At 38.1% G+C, this 16,089-nt stretch overlaps 1 protein-coding gene across 1 annotated transcript in view; it reads left to right on the top strand.

The window, feature by feature from the left end:
- Atp8a2 (ATPase phospholipid transporting 8A2) overlaps window positions 1–16,089 on the top strand; it is a 651,599-nt gene that overhangs the window by 266,774 nt on the left and 368,736 nt on the right. The window lies entirely within an intron of this gene.

The following is a 16,089-nucleotide window of genomic DNA, read 5'->3' as shown; positions in this document are numbered from 1 at the left end:
CAGTTTCTCAGCACTGAAATGAAAACAATTACCAATTGTCTAAATGATAACAATAGAACTAAAAACTTGAACATGGATTTCTGTTTTCTAGTAATGGTGGGCTAGGTTATACTCCTGCTGAAATTCAAGTGAGACCGTTGAATAAGACGTTTTAAAATATATTTTTAATAGCATTGAAGAGAAGATGAGTAGATAAAAGGAGAGCAGGAAGCTGGAGCAACAAGAACTCTAAACACAGAAGCATTTCATGTTGAGGACCCCTGCTCACAGGCACTTTTCACTTTCCATTTTGACAAGTCTGCTTTGGGAGGGGGACACCTTAAAGGCTCCACCCACAGGATAAGGTGAGCCAGCAGCAAAACGGGCTTCCTGAGGACTTGAGGCCTGGGTTATCCTCACCTGTGTGGTCCAGTGACCCGTCAGCTGTGCACATCTGAGAAACGAATGCAGATGCTCTTGTACAGAGCACTTTAATTCTAAGTGCAAATAATGAGTTTGCTTTCACAAATAGTACAGCACAAGAAAAAAAGACACCTAAAGCAATTAGCAGTATAAGAAAGACAGTAGAAATAAACTTTAAAGATTAAAGATTCTAGAATAACCAGGTATGAAACCATGCTGTGTTTACAAAATACAGACAGTAGACCTAGGAATATGTGTAGGGAACAGTAAGTAAATGACAGAATACAGCATAGCAGAGGCAAGATATGACTAAAGGGATTTCTATAAATGAAAAACACTGCAACAAATTAAAAATTCTAAGGAAGAGTTGAGCAGTGTATTAGATAACAGGAGAGAAAGAATCAGTGAAGCAGAAGATTGGAATGAAGGAATTATCTAGAACAGATGTCAACAAACATATTTTTGCAAAACACAGTGAATATTTTAAACTTTGTAGGCCAGATGTGCTCTCTGTTGCATAATCATCTTTGTTTTAAGTTTGTCTTTAGAAACCTTTAAAAATGTGAAAACTGTCCTTAGATGATAGGCTGTACAAATATAGGCCATGAGCTTGATTTGGTCCCTGGGCCATAATTTAGTGACCCCAATCTGGACATTGAGCAGAGTAACAAGAGAAAACACAGAAGAGAGATTGAGGCATACAAGGTAGAAAGAGAATATTTTCCCTGTGGGAGAAGAGGTTAAAAAGAAATGGGGGAGGGATGGAGGGAATCTCTGATGAAATAATGGCTAGGAATTTTCTCAAAGTAATAAAAAGATACCAATCTGTAGATTTGAAAAGCCTAATAAATCCAACACAGGATCAGTAAAAATATCCTTACCAAGGTTTACCATAGTGAAGCTTCAGGACACCAAACACAAAGAGAAGGTTTTAAAAACATGTGGCTAGGAGAAAGACAGATATAGATTACTTTCCCTGAGAAACAGGGACATCTCACCAGCAACAGTGAAGCCAGAATGCAATAGAATGGCATCTTCAATGTTGAAAGAAAATACCTGCCAACCTAGAGTTTTAAAGGCAGGAAAGTCTTTGAAGAGTGCTGTTAGGATCAAAAGACAAAAACAAGAGTTGAGAGTTTGCCAACAGCTCACTCTTAATAAAGGATACTTTAAAGGTTTCATTCATGGTGCACAGAAAGAAAATGAGCTTAGATGGAGGATTCGAGCTGCTTGAGGGGATAAAAAGCAAAGAGTGTGGTACAACATAATAATAATAATAGCTTCTCGAACTTAATATTGTCTATATTCAATGATGTCTTGAGGGTTTAAAAATATTGACTTGAAATATAGGATAGCAAAAGTCTATAAGTTGAGAAGAATGGGAAATATGTCAAGTGCTTAAAATCCTTGAAATGTCTTGGAAAATGTTTTCAGTCACAATTTTATAATGGTTAGAAATCATAAGACAAAAGACTACATGCTCTATGTTTAATGGGCTAATGAAGCAAACTGTTAGAAGAAATGATGGAGAATGTTGCTTGGTTCCTGTGATCCAGGGGAAAAATGGAAATCAGTGAACTAATGGTGACATGCTACTTTTTTTTCTAGTAAAATTGAGGGAAAGAGAGACTTTAATATGGAAATCCTCAACAAATTCATGATCATGGTGATGGAGAGTTAAGTTGAGAAGTGGACAGGTCCCTGGGGATGGGACTAGAAGGCAATTAATGTTGCATTTAGCACCTTTGGTATTACTTCCCAGGTCTCCTTGGCATTATTGGTCACGGATCTTCCTTTTTCATTCAGCAGCCCATGGAAGTGATCTCATCCTAGGGACCTTTGTGTCTACCTCCCATGCACAAGAAGTTATCTCAAAAATTAGGAAGGGAGCTCTTTATAATTCGTTTTGTGAAATAATCAGTATGAAATATATGTAAGTGTGCCAACCTCAGCTTATTTTTGGCCCTGGACTGAGTATTGGTGAGACATTGAAGATTTGTCCTATTCACCATTGAATCTATCCATTTTTCTCTTTTATTTCCTCAGCATTTTCTGGAACTCAGTGCTTTCTTGGGTTTTTAATCTGTGTTCTTCCCAGCCAGAGTTGTTGCCTATAGAGACTTTCTTTTTCCTTTTCTTTCCTTCCCTCCCTGTCTCTCTCTGCTTTCCTTTCCTTCCTTTTTCCTTCCCTTCCCTTCCCTTCACTTCCCTTCTCTTCCCTCCCCTTCCCTTCCTTCCCCTCCCCTCCCCTCAGCTCTCCTCTCCTCTCCTTTCTTGTGGGTGTCAGACTGTAAGCCACCCTACCTTTTAAGAGTGAGCTCAGTTAATATTAACATTTACCAGATTTAGTCCTGATTTAACTGAGAAAACTGGGTGGGTGGTGGAGTAGTATTGTTTACAAAACAATAGATTTCCCTCAAGGTTAGGAGACCTGTTCTCTTGGAATATCATAAGGTTGTCAAAATTGGAAATTGCAGAAAACAAATTTGTGCTGAATCTAGAGTAAATGTACCTCCCAATTTGATGCCATAGTGATCCCAGAATTTTGTCCTGTGCATGTGACTCAATCACACCATGTGTTACTTTTATTAATTAAGACATGCCAGGCATTTATATAACTAGTGGGAGATGCATAGAGATAAGTGGACTTTTGACAACTGCCAAAATTTAGTTTGTTAAGGAAAAAAAGGCAGGGGAGAATAGTGAGATTGAGATAGGCAGCAATCTGTGGCATGATGTGACAAGTAGGTAGGAATGTTGAGACTTAAAATTATTACATTTTGAAGCTGAGAAAAGTAGTAAGTTTTATCCCTCTTTCTCTCTCCTTACCTCCCATCCTTTGGAATCAGGTGAGATCTGAAAGAGAAATGTAGATAATATTTATTGTCAGGTCATTACATACCTGTTGTCATATTAGTTTAAGTGAAAAACATTTTCAAAGATCTAATCATTTTAAAATTAGTGTTGAGGGCTGGGGTAGAATGTTTGCCTAGCATTCGTAAGGCACTGGGTTCGATTCTCAGCATAAATAAGTAAATGGTCCATCAACAATTAAAAAATATATTTTTTTTATTGTAAACAAATGGGATACATGTTGTTTCTCTGTTTGTACATAGAGTAAAGGCATACCATTTGTGTAATCATAAATTTACATAGGGTAATGTTGGTTGATTCATTCTGTTATTTTTTCCCTTCCCCCCACCTCTCCCATCCCTCTTTTCCCTCTATACAGTCCTTCCTTCCTCCATTCCTGCCGCCCTCCCTAACCCTAACTCTAACCCTAAAACTAACCCCTCCCACGCCCCATTATGTATCATCATCCACTTATCAGCGAGATCATTCTTCCTTTGGTTTTTTGAGATTGGCTTATCTCACTTAGCATGATATTCTCCAATTTCATCCATTTGCCTGCAAATGCCATAATTTTATTATTTTTATGGCTGAGTAATATTCCATTGTGTATATATGCCACAGTTTCTTTATCCATTCATCAATTGAAGGGCATCTAGGTTGGTTCCACAATCTGGCTATGGTGAATTGAGCAGCAATGAACATTGATGTGACTGTATCTCTGTAGTATGCTGATTGTAAGTCCTTTGGGTATAGGCCAAGGAGTGGGATAGCTGGGTCAAATAGTAGTTCCATTCCAAGTTTTCTAAGGAATCTCCATACTGCTTTCCAGAGTGGCTGCACTAATTTGCAACCCCACCAGCAATGTATGAGTGTACCTTTTTCCCCACATCCTCGCCAACACCTGTTGCTTGTATTCTTGATAATCGCCATTCTAATTGGGGTGAGATGGAACCTTAGGGTGGTTTTGATTTGCATTTCTCTTATTACTAGAGATGTTGAACATTTTTCCATATGTTTGTTGATTGCTTGTAGGTCTTCTTCTGTGAAGTGTCTGTTCATTTCCTTAGACCATTTGTCGATTGGGTTATTTGTAGTCTTGGTGTAGAGTTTTTTGAGTTCTTTATAGATTCTGGAGATTAGTGCTCTATCTGAAGTATGATTGGCAAAGATTTTCTCCCACTCTGTAGGCTCTTTCTTCGCATTGCTGATAGTTTCCTTTGCTGAGAGAAAGCTTTTTAGTTTGAATCTATCCCAGTTGTTGATTCTTGCTTTTATTTCTTGTGCTATGGGAGTCCTGTTGAGGAAGTCTGGTTCTAAGCCGACATGTTGAAGATCTGGACCTACTTTTTCTTCTATAAGATGCAAGGTCTCTGGTCTGATTCCGAGGTCCTTAATCCATTTTGAGTTTAGTTTTGTGCATGGTGAGAGATATGGGTTTAGTTTCATTCTGTTGCATATGGATTTCCAATTAACTAAAAAATATTTTTAAAAGTAAAATTAGTGTTGAAGTTTGTTAGAAATCTTCAAAATTAAATATATTTAATATTTAGCTATAAAACTAAGATTTAAGTAACTGAATTTTAAAGTTTTTATTTTTTTAAATATGCCATCTCTTCAAAAGAAATTAAACTTGAACCAGAAAGCCAGGATTTTTGTGTTTTTAAAGTTTTTCTCAGGGTCAACTCAGAAGTAATGAAAGCCCCTCACCTCATTTCTGAAATTTTTTGGAAATGGGAGAGGAAAGATTTGAAAGTGTAAATAGAAAAGCCCTACAAATTCACTAAGTACGTATTTACTACATTAGTAGTTTTTCTAGTTAATTTGTCTCAGTTTCTGATTTTATTCTTATGGCCAATTTTTCTTTGTTCGGGATCTATTCCCTTCAAGAACACTGGAGATTTTCACCTTCATGGTAATACAATTGTACTGTCCCTTCTTTTATTATAGGAATCTTCCCAGAAGATCTCTAAATCTCTCACTTTTACTGTGAGATTCTGCTTAGTAGCTTTACTGAACAAACCCCTTGATGTCTCATCCATAACGTATTTTACAGTGCCAAACCTAGGATAAGTTCTATATATATTCAAAGAATGAATATCTTGTTTTGTAAGTTCTAGTCCTTGGTGCTCACTTCTAAATAGCCACAGTCTTGCTCTTGTGAACTAGTGTTTCCTCCTGGCCTTTCCTGATCTTGTCCCACTTCTCAAACTAGATTTAGATTTCCATGTATTTATTTTAGAGAGTATATTCTGCCTTCTGTCAATTGTACATATCTATCTATCTATCTATCTATCTATCTAAAATTGCTTCCCTTTTTTCCTCTTTATTTGGAATGTAAGCTTGTTTCTTAATGGTAAAGGAGACTATATTTCATCGTGTGTGTGTGTGTGTGTGTGTGTGTGTGTGTGTCCATCCACATGCATGCACTGGATATTGAACCCAGGGTCTTGCACATACTAAGCATGCACTTTTATTGCTGAGCTTCATCTCCCACCCCTACCTTTAAAACAGTTTGCACCTAAGTAGTGTTTCAGGTATTTACTGAATTGAAATCCTCAAGAAGGGTATTTTCTAATAGAATGCTATCTTGCTTTTGCATTTGTTTGTTTATTTTCTATTTATCTAGTTAGCACAGTTCATCAGGACAAGGACTATGGGCTTTTCTTTCCTTTTCTGGTCTGTACAAGTCGCTGGTAATGGCATTCAGGACTATAGAAGACACCATGGGTTAATTCAGGGACAAGAATTCCTTGGTTACCTATTGATAGCTTGCAGTTTGCAAATACAGAATAGGAAAGGGAGACAAATTGGGAGGAAATTAAGTTACAGAATCTTTCTCAGGGTGACTGAGTTATAAGCTTAACTATAATTTTTATAACTGGGCACAAATGCTTTTACCTTTTTTATTTCATCTCAGTATAATTTATATTTCAATAAATTATTAGGTGACTCAGTTAACCTTAACAAGATTCTTAATTTAATGTTAGTCTTTCTGTATATTTTCAATGGCACCTTATATTGCCTAGTATTGAGTGAAGGTTGAATGGTGTACTTACCAAGCACAAATTACAGTTTTTCTTAAATTTCATGTTGTAAAGGCAATTTAGGTACATATGCAATTATGTGTTTATCAAGTTAGTGATTTGCTATTAGTTGGGTTTGGACAAGTTGTGTAAATTACACTTGCCCAGGGGTGGTCTTGTCTCTGAGCTAATTTTCAGAAAAATTGTCAATTTACCCAAATAAAGTGATTAGTGCAATTTTCTCCATGATTAGCCCTTAAGTTTTTTACCTGTTTTTTGGCTCCTGTAAGTTTAATCAAGAATATAATTTTAAATTTCTTCCATCTGAGTAGTGGTTGCCTCTGATATACTTGAGTCAGTTGAGAGCAGCAAAGTTTTTGCATATGTCACTTCTAAATACACTAAAAGATTTGGTTTTTCTTTACTGGTGTGAGGAAAAATTCATAGCAACAATAGATTGTGCATGATCAATTTTATGTAGTCATATTTTGGAGGAAAAGAACTTTAAGTCAGCAAAGTGGTCAAGGAGAAAATGTACATTTTGTGATGGGAGGAAAAAGATATCAGTAGTGGATCCTAAGGATTGTTCTTGATTCTGCAGGTAGATTTAGAGGTACTCATCATTGAGGGTGACACACAAGTTTGAGTGTGATAATCAAAAGGCATGAGAAATTTTATTTAATCAGAGAAAATCTTTTTTTTATTTTTTTTTTATTTTTTTTATTTTTTTTCTTTTTTTCTTTTTTTTTTATATTTATTTATTTTTTTTTTACGTTTACATAGGGTAATGATGTTTATTATATTTTTCCCCTCCCCCCCACCCCTCCCACCCCTCTTTTCCCTCTACACAGTCATTCTTTCCTTCATTCTTACTGCTCTCCTTAGCCTAACTCTAAACCTAACCCTAAACCTAATGCTAGCCCGTCCCACCCCCCATTATATGTCCTCATCCGCTTATCAGCGAGATCATTCGTCCTTTAGTTTTTTGAGATTGGCTTATCTCACTTAGCATGATATTCTCCAATTTCGACCATTTGCCTACAAATGCCATAATTTTATCATTCTTCATTGCGGAGTAATATTCCATTGTATAAATATGCCACAGTTTCTTTATCCATTCATCAACTGAAGGACATCTAGGTTGGTTCCACAATCTGGCTATGGTGAATTGAGCAGCAATGAACATTGATGTGGCTGTATCTCTGTAGTATGCTGCTTTTAATTCCTTTGGGTATAGGCCAAGGAGTGGGATAGCTGGGTCAAATGGTGTTTCCATTCCAAGCTTTCTGAGGAATCTCCACACTGCTTTCCAGAGTGGTTGCACTAATTTGCAACCCCACCAGCAATGTAGGAGTGTTCCTTTTTCACCACATCCTCGCCAACACCTATTGTTGCTTGTATTCTTGATAATCGCCATTCTAATTGGGGTGAGATGAAATCTTAGGGTAGTTTGATTTGCATTTCCCTTATTACTAGGGATGTTGAACATTTTTTCATATATCTGGTGATTACTTGTACATCTTCTTCTGTGAAGTGTCTGTTCATTTCCTTAGCCCATTTGTTGATTGGATTATTTGTATTCTTCGTGTAGAGTTTTTTGAGTTCTTTATAGATTCTGGAAATTAGCGCTCTATCTGAGGTATGGTTGGCAAAGATATTCTCCCACTCTGTAGGCTCTCTCTTCACATTTCTGATAGTTTCCTTTGCTGACAGAAAGCTTTTTAGTTTGAATCTATCCCAGTTGTTGATTCTTGCTTTTATTTCTTGTGCTATGGGACTCCTGTTAAGGAAATCTGATCCTGAGCCAACAAGTTGAAGATTTGGACCTACTTTTTCTTCTATAAGATGCAGGGTCTCTGGTCTGATTCCGAGGTCCTTGATCCATTTTGAGTTGAGTTTTGTGTAGGGTGAGAGATAGGGGTTTAGTTTCATTCTATTGCATATAGTTTTCCAGTTTTCCCAGCACCATTTGTTGAAGAGGCTATCTTTTCTCCATTGCATATTGTTGGAACCTTTGTCTAGTATGAGAAAATTGTATTTATTTGGGTTTGTGTCCATGTCCTCTATTCTGTACCATTGATCTACCTGTCTATTTTGGTACCAATACCATGCCGTTTTTGTTACTATTGCTTTGTAGTAGAGTTGAAGATCTGGTATTGCAATACCCCCTGCTTCGCTCTTGCTACTGAGGATTGCTTTAGCTATTCTAGGTTTTTTATTCTTCCAGATGAATTTCATAATTGCTTGCTCTATTTCTGCGAGGTACATCATTGGGATTTTAATTGGAATTGCATTGAATCTGTATAGAACTTTAGGTAGTATAGCCATTTTGACGATATTAATTCTGCCTATCCAGGAACATGGGAGATCTTTCCATCTTCTAAGGTTTTCTTGAATTTCTTTCTTTAGTGTTCTGTAGTTCTCATTGTAGAGGTGTTTCACCTCTTTTGTGAGATTGATTCCCAAGTATTTTATTTTCTTCGATGCTATTGTGAATGGGGTAGTTTTCCTAATTTCTCTTTCTGAAGATTCATCACTTATGTATAAAAATGCATTGGATTTATGAGCATTGATCTTGTAACCTGCTACTTTACTGAATTCACTTATGAGTTCTAAAAGTTTTCTGGTGGAATTTCCAGGTTCCTCTAAATATAGAATCATGTCATCAGCGAACAGGGATAGTTTGAGTTCTTCTTTTCCTATTCGTATCCCTTTAATTTCTTTGGTTTGTCTGATTGCTCTGGCTAGAGTCTCAAGGACGATGTTGAATAGAAGCGGTGAAAGAGGGCATCCCTGCCTTGTTCCAGTTTTTAGGGGGAACGCTTTCAGTTTTTCACCATTTAGAATGATATTAGCCATGGGCTTAGCGTAGATGGCCTTTATAATGTTTAGGAATGTTCCCATTACCCCAATTTTTTCTAGTGTTTTGAGCATGAAGGGATGCTGTATTTTATCAAATGCTTTTTCTGCATCTATTGAAATAATCATGTGATTCTTAACTTTAAGTCTGTTGATATGGTGAATGACATTTATTGATTTCCGAATGTTGAACCAACCTTGCATCCCTGGGATAAACCCACTTGATCGTGGTGCACTATCTTTTTAATATATATTTGTATGCGATTTGCTAAAATTTTGTTGAGAATTTTTGCATCGATGTTCATTAAGGATATTGGTCTGAAATTTTCTTTCCTTGATGTGTCTCTGTCTGGTTTAGGTATCAGGGTGATATTGGCTTCATAGAACGAGTTTGGTAGGGTTCCCTCCTCTTCTATTTCATGGAATAGTTTGAGGAGTATTGGAATGAGCTCTTCTTTAAAGGTTTTGTAGAACTCGGCTGAGAACCCATCTGGTCCTGGACTTTTCTTTGTTGGTAGGCTTTTGATGACCTCTTCTATTTCATTGCTTGAAATTGGTTTATTTAAGTTGTGTATGTCCTCCTCGTTCAGTTTAGGTAGTTCATATGTCTCTAGAAATTTGTTGATGTCTTCAAGGTTTTCTGTTTTGTTGGAGTATAGATTTTCGAAATAGCTTCTAATTATGTTTTGTATTTCACTCGTGTCTGTTGTGATGTTTCCTTGTTCATTCCGAATTTTAGTAATTTGAGTTTTCTCCCTCTTTCTCTTTGTTAGTGTGGCTAAGGGTTTATCAATTTTATTTATTTTTTCAAAGAACCAACTATTTATTTTATTAATTTTTCCGATTGTTTCTTTTGTTTCGATTTCGTTGATTTCGGCTCTGATTTTAACTATTTCCTGTCTTCTACTACTTTTGGTATTGGTCTGCTCTTCTTTTTCTAGTGCTTTGAGCTGTAGTGTTAACTCGTTTATTTGTTGATTTCTACTTCTTTTTCTGAATGCACCCCATGAAATAAATCTTCCTCTAAGTACTGCTTTCATAGTGTCCCAGAGATTTTGATATGATGTGTCCTTGTTCTCGTTTACTTCTAAGAATTTTTTTATTTCCCTCCTGATGTCTTCTGTTATCCATTCATCATATAATAGTGTATTATTTAGTCTCCAGGTATTGGAGAAGTTTCTGTTTTTTATTCTGTCATTTATTCTAATTTCAATCCATTATGATCTGATAGAGTACAAGGTAGTATCTCTATCTTCTTGTATTTACTAACAGTAGCTTTGTGGCATAAAATATGGTCTATTTTAGAGAAGGATCCATGTGCTGCTGAGAAGAAAGTGTATTCATTCTGTGTTGGATGGTATATTCTATATATGTCCGTTAAGTCTAATTGCTGATTGTGTTGTTGAGATCTATAGTTTCTTTATTCAATTTTTGTTTGGACGATCTATCCAGCGGTGAGAGAGGTGTGTTAAAATCGCCTAGTATTATTGTGTTGTGGTCTATTTGAATTCTGTAATTGAGAAGGATTTGTTTGACGTACGTGGATGAGCCAATGTTCGGGGCATAGATATTTATGATTGTTATGTCTTGCTGATTTATGCTTCCCTTAAGCAGCATGTAATGTCCTTCTTTATCCCTTCTGACTAGTTTTGGTTTGAAGTCCACATTATCTGAGATGAGGATGGATACTCCAGCTTTTTTGCTGTGTCCGTGTGCATGGTATGTTTTTCCCCATCCTTTCACCTTTAGTCTATGGGTGTCTCTTTCTATGAGATGAGTCTCTTGCAGGCAGCATATTGTTGGATTTTTCTTTTTAATCCAATCTGCCAGTCTGTGTCTTTTGATTGATGAATTCAGGCCATTAACATTCAGGGTTATTATTGTGATATGATTTGTATTCCCAGTCAATTGACTCATATTTGTTTTTGACATGATTTGGTTTCTCCTTTATTTGGCTATTCCTTTAGGCTAGCGCCTCCTGTTGCTGATTTGCATCGTTGTTTTTCATCTCTTCCTCATGGAATATTTTGCTGAGAATGTTCTGTAATGCTGGTTTTCTTTTGTAAATTCCTTTAGCTTTTGTTTATCATGGAAGGATCTTATTTCATCGTCAAATTTGAAGGTAAGTTTTGCTTGGTATAAGATTCTTGGTTGGCATCCATTTTCTTTCAGGGCTTGGTATATGTTGTTCCAGGCCCTTCTAGCTTTTAGGGTCTGGATTGAAAAATCTGCTGATATTCTTATTGGTTTCCCTCTGAATGTAATTTGATTCTTTTCTCTCGCGGCCTTTAAAATTCTGTCTTTATTTTGTATGTTAGGTATTTTCATAATAATGTGCCTTGGTGTGGGTCTGTTGTAATTTTGTATGTTTGGAGTTCTATAAGCCTCTTGTACTTGGTTTTCCATTTCGTTCTTCAGATTTGGGAAATTTTCTGTTATTATTTCATTGAATAGATTGTTCATTCCTTTGGTTTGTTTCTCTAAGCCTTCCTCAATCCCAATAATTCTCAAATTTGGCCTTTTCATGATATCCCATAGTTCTTGGAGATTCTGTTCATGATTTCTTACCATCTTCTCTGTTTGTTCCACTTTGTTTTCAAGGTTAAATATTTTGTCTTCAATGTCTGAGGTTCTGTCTTCCAGGTGTTCTATCCTATTGGTTATGCTTTCTATGGAGTTTTTAACTTGGTTTATTGTTTCCTTCATTTCAAGGATTTCAGTTTGGTTTTTTTTCAGTATCTCTAACTCTTTATTGAAATGATCTGTTGCTTCCCGTATTGGTCTTTTAACTGTTGATTGGTGCGATCATTTAATGCCTGCATTTGCTCTTTCATCTCCTCCTTCAATGCCTGCATTTGCTCTTTCATCTCCTCATTAGCTTCCCTGATCGTTTTAATTACGTACATTCTGAACTCCCTTTCTGACATTTCTTCTGCTGTGCTGTCATTGGGTTTTATTGATGTAGTATCTAGGTTTGTTTGGGACATTTTCTTCCCTGTTTTCTCATAATGGTCAGTTGTCAGTGGGACCCTGAGATATTGCAGTTTTCCACTATTGGCTTATAGTGTCCCAGTAGATTTCCAGTGTATCACCTCCCAGCCTTCAGTAGCCTGATGTCTTGGAGGAATCTGATAAAGCAGGTCATTCGAAGAATACTGCCCCTAGCCCCCTACTGGTTCCACGTTTTGGAACTGGCTCTGTGCGGAAATGCTCTCACTGTGGGCCTGCACCGTGCAGCTGGCCGTGTGGGAAGAGCCCACTGCCGGAGTGTGGAAGACTACCTTGGGAAGACTCAAGCTGCCCTGCCCGGCTCTGCTAAGCCACCTCTATCTGGGCCTGCCACCCGGGCTGAGCTTTACCCAGTGGGCAGACTCACCCGTGGTTCCACTTCAGTCCGAGTCTCTCAATGCCTCCCCTTCTTAACTCCTGGGTTGTGGAGTGACCGGGGGTGCAGTCTCCCTCTAGGCCGCCATCTTGGATCGCCCCGTGAAGAGAGCCCGCAGCCGGAGTGGGCAGAGCCGCCTGAAGAGGTCTCCGGCTGCCCTTCCCTTATCCCTGAGGCTGACTGCAGATCAAGGCTCTCCGCTGGTTCTTTGCAGGAGTACACTGCACTGCAGGGGCTCCGGGACTCGGAGCCTGCTCTGTTCAGACAGGCTCTCACTAGCGGGCCAGTTCCGTTCCGAGAACCTGGAGAAGCTGGCTGTGTGGGTGGGGCCCGCCGCCGGAGTGCGCAGGACTGCCTGTGGATGACTCTAGCTGCCCTGCCCGGCTCCGATAAGCCACCTCTATCTGGGCCTGCCACCCGGGCTGAGCTTTACCCAGTGGGCAGACTCACCCGTGGCTCCACTTCAGTCCGAGTCTCTCAATGCCTCCCCTTCTTAACTCCTGGGTTGTGGAGCGACCGGAGGTGCAGTCTCCCTCTAGGCCGCCATCTTGGATCGCCTCGTGAAGAGAGACCAGAGAAAATCTTTTAATGTCACATCCCTTTTTGAAGAACAACAAATGCAGTCTTTGAAGATATCAAGTGTTTATTTAGAAAGGGGTGTACAAATGCAGTAGTACAAATGTGCTTGAAAATACACAGCCCTTTACTGCCAAAGTTTCTACAGAGCAGAGAGTTGTCTAAAATTACAAGTGCTACCATGGTGATTGAACTCTAGCTGCTAATTGAACCTTCAGGTTTAAAAATACACAGGCCTCAGCAATTCAAAGATTATTAAATTACACCTTCTTGTGGGAACCAGACTCAGTGTGTGGAGCAATGAGCAGTGAAGGTCTTTGGGGAAGCAGGGTTGATGGTGTCTTGTTACAGCTTTTGCCTCTGTGAGGCTCTTGTGAGTTGCTAACACTTCATTCCATAGGATGCTTTAGAAAGTGGAGGTCTATCATATCACTTGACTGCTACTCCAAACTTTGTGTTGATCTCTGAATAACTGCAATTTAAAAGTTACTTTTGAACTACAATTCATACATTGGTAATCAAATCAGTTATTTTTATTAATTCTACAATAACCCACAATGTGATGACCATATCTCCATTTTATAGATTGTCCTATTAGGCTCAGAAATGACTTCCCTAAGGCCGCACAACTAAGAAGAATTGCTGAAGCCAAACCTTCTGTCTCTGAAGTTAAGTTAGCCTCAGCTATTCTGATGGTCCAGATATCTCATAGTCCAATTGAATCTAAAGTGATTTTGATTTGCCATTCCAAAGTGAGGGAGCAAAGATTAGTGCTAATTAAAAAGCAGGTTAGTCTTTGGTTCAGCAAATGTTCTGAGGGCCCACTGGGTGGTAAGAATGATTTTGGGCAACTGGGAATACGTGATTAGAAAGGATGTAGAAGGTTCCTTAAGTAGAATTCACAGTTTAGTTGTGGGGAAATAAAAATAAATTAATGAACAATATAACAGAAGTTCTTTGTAAGACAAATAAGAGGATGGTGTATGAAGGAGTGCCTTGGGTGGTTGAAGAAGGACATCTTTAGAAAGGATGTTTGAGTCCTCTGTGACACCCCAGACCAACCTGTAAGGACACAACAAGGAGTCAACTTTCTGCACGCCAGGAAGGGAGCTCTTACCACTTAATTGCCCCATAGAACTGTGAGAAAAAAAAAAAAGTCTATTATTCAAGTCACCCAGTTTGTAGCATTTTATTTTGACAGTCCAAGCTTACAGATAATCTTAATTGCTTTTGATTGAGAGCGTGTGTGTTAATCTGCTTTCCATCACTGTGATAAAATGCCTGAGATAAATAACTTATAAAGAAGAAATATGTATTTTGGTTCATGGTTTCAGAGATTTTAGTTCATGGTCACTTGGCCCTTTTGCTTTGGACCTGTGGAGAGACAGAATATTCTAAGGGTATTTGAGATTAAGACTCTGTTTTAGTCAGCTTTTCCACTGCTGTGACCAAAATATCTGACAAGAACAATTTTAGAGGGGGAAAAGTTTATTTTGGGCTCATGGTTTCAGAGGTCTTTGTTCACAGATAGCTGGCTCCATTTCTCTGGGCCCAAGATGAGGCAGAATATCATGGCAAAAAAGTGTGGTGGAGGAAAACAGCTCAGGATGTGGCCAGGAAGAGTGCATTCTATTCCCTGGGGACAAAATATATACCCCAGTCACATGTCCGGTGACCCTCGACCTTCAGTCACATCCTTCCTGCCTTCAATTACTACCCAATTAATTCATATCAGTGGATTAATCCACTAATTGGGTTAAAGCTCTCATAATCTGATCATTTTATCTCTGAATCTTTGTCACACATGTGAACTTTTGGGGGACATCTCATATCTAAACCATGACAGACTACAACGTATCTGTTATTGTTGGACATAATTCAACCCATAACACTGTCCCCTTCTCTCATGGCTGTTCACTGTGTGAACAGTGAATTGCAAACATCCTGAGCCCTTGCTTAATACTTGGTGATGGATGACCTCTCACACAAGAGCATAATTAGCCTTCTGATAGACTAATAGGCCTATTAATCACTGTCCCTGTAACTCTTTTGTCATATTTATCCCACTGATTTGGCTGTCACTCTCATTAACCCAGAATCTCCTTGAAGACAGGGATCAAGACTGACTTTGTAGCCTGGGCACTTGGACAGGGTTCACAGAGCAAACACACAGGTATTATCCAGTAAACACATTGACTTTGGCTTGCCATACCCTCTTTGGCCATCATTTGAGTCAACAAAGTCTTTTTTAGAAACAGTAATTGAATAGCAAATAATATAACTGAAAAGTAGAGTGTTTTAAAAAATCTTCTAAAATTAAGACTAATTAAAACAGAATCCATTAAGTCTGTTATCTTGGAATAACAGACTAAAAAACGTGATTTCTGGGCTGGGGTTGTAACTCAGTGGTGGAGTGCTTGTCCAGAATGTGTGAGGCCCTGGGTTTGATCCTCAGTACCACATAAAAATAAATAAATAAAATAAAGGTATTGTATCCATCTAGAACTAAAAATATATTTTTTTGAAAAAGTGATTTCCTTTAATCAAATTTTCAATCTTATATTCTTTACATATTCCTTCCAATCTTCTTTAGAATCACTCTCATTTCTATAAATAATAACCCCAGATTTACTTGTATGAATATCTTTATTCCATTGGGTATTTGAAAAGTTGGCAAATATTTTGTGCTAGGTAACATGATGTGTATAATATGTTGCTGATTTCTGCAGCTTTTGGAAATATTATCCTGTGGTGAGGGAGATATTACAAGCCAGGTAACAGGGCCAGCAGAATGTCATCTTCCCTTCTCTTTCCTTTCTCTCAGTGGTTACCCTCTCCCCTTCCAACCATCTACCCACCAATCTACCCTTCTCCTGCTTTATCACTTTATTAGATTGGCGTGGCTTCTGTTTTCTAGCATATAAACCCTGATCTCAAAGGAAGAAATGCAGCTTCAACATATAACATAAACTATTCCACTTTCTACGGACA

Source organism: Sciurus carolinensis, chromosome 5 (assembly GCF_902686445.1).
Source record: "Sciurus carolinensis chromosome 5, mSciCar1.2, whole genome shotgun sequence".
Lineage (NCBI taxonomy): Eukaryota > Metazoa > Chordata > Mammalia > Rodentia > Sciuridae > Sciurus > Sciurus carolinensis.
This window is presented reverse-complemented; position numbering and strand designations above follow the sequence as displayed.